This window comes from Pantherophis guttatus, chromosome 1 (assembly GCF_059756535.1).
Source record: "Pantherophis guttatus breed Tessera chromosome 1, ASM5975653v1, whole genome shotgun sequence".
Lineage (NCBI taxonomy): Eukaryota > Metazoa > Chordata > Lepidosauria > Squamata > Colubridae > Pantherophis > Pantherophis guttatus.
In genome coordinates, this window is record NC_142063.1 from 191,016,348 (window position 1) to 191,020,682 (window position 4,335).

A 4,335-nucleotide genomic window follows, 5' to 3' on the forward strand; every position below is an offset into this window, starting at 1 on the left:
TAAATACATAGCCAATCTATATAAAGACACTATATATATAGATATAGATATAGATATAGATATCAACTTGACTTTGTAATTCACATTTCTCTAACATTTGTGATGCACTGCTGATTTTTAAAATCATCTACTAAAGAAAACTTTAGTGCACAGACAAGCTACACATGCTCATGTTCAAAATGAATTATTTTAGGGAAATTTCCCTTTAGTACATACAATTGCATATGAAAATCTGAATATTAGATATGGACACAATAATATAGATTTATTTTTTTATATTACTGACATTTCCATGTTACTTTACTAATAGTGGCTCATATGAATGTCTATCCATATTTTGGGGGGTGGGGGCAACGACTCTATTGTGGAAATCCAGAAAAGCAGAAGAATGGAAAAATAGAAATAGAATTTGTCATCTTCCCCCATGTTTATATCTAACTTCACTGTTATTCTATTAGTGGCAGACAGGAAAGCTGTTTGCAAAACCCATGCATATTGTGAATGTAGAACTAACCATTATTTGCGGAATGCTTTATATAACGTAAGATAATGTGATGCATTACACTGACTTTACTTCTTTTAAGACACCACTTTTCCCTGTGAATCCTTCCCAAGTGACCAACAAAATTATTCACCATGCAATATGATCACATTATATATTGTATAAAAAGATGCCATATGTTACTTTGGAGTCCTTAAAAATAGCCCCCCCAGGTCTTTAAAATATCTTGATTGAAATGGAGCAGGCATAAGACATAAAATACATCATGTTAAAACAAATACCCGGCACAGTAAAAGAGCAAAAATCATAATGCATTATTCACATGTAGTTTAAAACACAGATGATGACTTTAGATTAAAAATTGCTGAAATAAAAATGGACTGGCTCTTTTCTGTTGCATAAGCTAGATCAGAGAGATAACAACAATCCAAAAGGCTACGCGCCACCACCAGTGGTGGGTTCCTCCCGGTTCCTCCCGGTTCTGCTGAGCCGGTAGTGGTGACGATATGACGTCACTGAACCAGTTCTGCCCCCCCGCCCCCCCGCCCCCCACCCCCTGTGTTATTCTTACCTTTTATTTGGCCCCATCCCTAATCTATTGCTGCCTCCCAACTCCGAGCTGATCAGCTGGAAAAAAAAAGCTGTTTAAACTCTTGCCGCGGGGCTTCAAAGGGCCGTCCTACAGCTGATCAGTGTTAAAAGGCAGTGTGGTGGTAGACCACCACACTGGTAGACCGGTGCCTGCAAAAATAAATGGGTAGACCAGTGCCTCCAAAAACAAATGAGTAGACCGGTACGGCTCTGCAAGCAGTTAAAAGCCTGGAAGACCAGTACCTCTGCTAAATCCTAAAGAATTGTCACATGACCATCAAGCCATGCCCACAAAATAAGCCACGCCCACAGAACCGGTAGTAAAAAAATTTAGAACCCACCCCTGGCCACCAGTGCAATCTATCAGGCCCAAAACCAAGGAAGACATGTGGTGACGCTTGCAAACTGAGTTCTTTATTGTTTCACACTTATAGACAAAATCTTGCCAGAGTCTTCTATCTGCATCTACAATACACTTTGTGAACTGTTAAGAGAGGCTATCTTCACCCTCTTTCTCTCACATGTATCATCTAATCTTAGTACACTCTTACTCCCCTGGAATGCAGACCCTCCCTCCTAGGAATCCACCTCCTTACTATATCCCATTGCAAATCAGTTGTATGTGATTGATTGGCTTTGATTATTATGAAGGTAGTTCTTAACTTCCATGGGAAGCACTGCTGCTGCTTGTAAAGTATCTCAGAAGTATTGCTGGGAACTCTCTAAAACCAAGTAGCCATTACTGAAAAAAGATCCTTTAGGATTAATCTATGCCTTTTTGGAGATTCTCAATCATCCACGTCATGATTGTCCCAAAAATATTTTTTAAAAGGGCAACTGGACTTTCTTGGGTTTTTTCCTTGAAAACATTTCACTTCTTATCCAAGACGTTTCTTCAGTTCTTCAGTCCTTTAGGATCCTTAAAGTTGCAAGAGAAGCAAAGGAAAATATTCCTACAACATATGGCAGCATGATGTCATATGTTGTCAGTTCTCTTTTGTTTTTTCTTTTACTTTTTATTGAGATTTACTATAACATAAAATACAATGAAAATAAAGATTGAAAAAAATGCGAGAGGGGAAGATGTGCAGGATTTTTTTTTTAAAGGAGAAAAAAGGGTGTTGACTTCTGACACAGTAAAATACTAATACATTAACAGATTCAATTTTTTTTATTAGATATATCCTATTACAGTTTATGTTACACATACAGTTCTTACAAGCCAATTCTATAACTACACAATTATTCAATCTTCAAACTACGGTAAATTCTCAACCAATCACTTTCGAGTGCATTTCTGTAGTTGGATACTATAGAAATGATCCCTGAAAGTATAGTCTTGCAAACTACGGTAAATTCTAAGTTTCTTTTTTTTTCTATTTCAAACATAAAAATGAATGAATATAAAAGTGGGAATTAGAATCTCCCCTTTAAGGTTAAAGAATCTGAAAGAGTTCAATGACTTTTGTTAATGTAGATAATGATAGGCTGGGAAAACTAACAAGTATAAGTAGAAATTTATACTATTTCCCATAGCTGGGGAAAAAAGGATTTGGTTATGATGGCAACATAAACTGTTTTATTTGGTGGTGTTTCTATTGAGAAATAGCTTCTGATTTCCCCCCTCCCCCAATGTAGAAACAGGAAAGGGAAACTTGATAAAGTTTCCAAGATACTATAAGTCTTTCCAGAATTTCAATGTTGTCATCAAGGAGAAATCATTTCTAGAGAGCAAAGCCTCCAAAATGAATATGAGTTCAGGCAGGTTCAGAAAGCAGTTCAGAAAATATCTCAAATTTAAACTGGTCTTGGTTACCAAATAAGATTAAAGTTACTAAAGCCTTATAATAAAAAGTAGCATTCATTTCCGTGTCATACATACAAACATACAATGTATTTTCTTTGAACAGAGTATTTGGCCGGTTCACAAATTTAAACAGTGCTTAGTCATTTCAATTAAATTTACAATTTCTATATTTCCTTTTTACCATAATTATTCCTAATCTATTTTTTTAAAAAAACCAATATTACCCTTCATCCTCATCTCTAATCTTAATCAAATTCAATTTTTCCCTTCTATTCTATATTATACTCCTTCCCATTGTCATCTATTTTTATATCCATCCTCACATTGGTTAATTATGTAATATTACAGTTGTTTAATAGAAATTCAACATTTTAATATAAATCAATTAGTTATATAACTATCTTTTTTGTATATTAATCAATATGAACATGAATATTCCAATTATTTCCATGCAATCCAATTTCTTACAAATCAATTAATTATATTTACCAATAATAATAAACCAAATAATTTTCCCCATATATTCCTCCAAACCACAACTTAACCATTTCTGCTTTCAACACAATATATAATTAATAGTATCTCAATTTTTACAATTCCCTAGTTAAATAGAGCTTTCCCCTTATGTAACTCATTTTCACATCTTAAACTCTCCCAATAACCCACATTTGCCCATATAGAAAAATATTCCAATTATTATTCATTTCATTTTTACAATCATGATTTCCCACTTATTTCTTACTACTATTCATATTTCAATTCTAAATATGTATAACATCTTTCTCTTTCATTTCTTTTTCTTTTTCTCCCTTCCCATTTTTATTTTTGCCTTTTTTCTTTTGTGTTTTAAAATCTTGAACTCTCTTTTGCCCTAAATTTCCCATTGTTTGCACCTACCTTTTTTGGTGAGGAAAAAGAAAAAGAAATCTCCTTCTGCCTCTGCCTAATTTTGCCACGTTGCTGCAAACAGCCTGCTTTACTTTCAGTTTCGTTTTCAGCATAGCTTGATTAGCACAAGGGGAAAAAAATCTGCTCCAGCACTCTTTGCAGCAAGCAGCAGAGCCCTTCTAAAACAGCTGAGAGCAAATCAGCTGAGAGTCGGGAGGCCAATCTAATCAACTTGTGCTAATTAGCCTATGCTGAAGCTGAAAGGAGCTGTTTTTTCTTGCTGTTTGCTTGCAAGGAGGTAACTGCTGCGAGGCAGAGGCCAAAGGGTGGGGGCCAGTGGGTGGGCAGGGCTACATTTGGTATATAAGATGCACCTAAATTTTCACCCCCTTTGGGGGGGGAAAGGTGTATCTTATACTCCGAAAAATATGGTAATCTTAATGTGAATTATTTGATAATATTAGTCCAAAACAATCCAAAATCTATAACTATATAAACCTACAATTGTACCATGTGTTTGTAAGAATGCCTACATTTGGTGATGCCT

The 4,335-nt window shown here is 35.2% G+C and overlaps 1 non-coding gene across 1 annotated transcript; it reads right to left on the minus strand.

The window, feature by feature from the left end:
• Positions 1 to 2,350: 2,350 nt before the first annotated feature.
• LOC117674521 (small nucleolar RNA U3) lies at positions 2,351 to 2,434 on the minus strand. Its single transcript, XR_004593884.2, has one exon. It is a non-coding gene; the product is annotated as a small nucleolar RNA U3 (small nucleolar RNA).
• Positions 2,435 to 4,335: the final 1,901 nt, after the last annotated feature.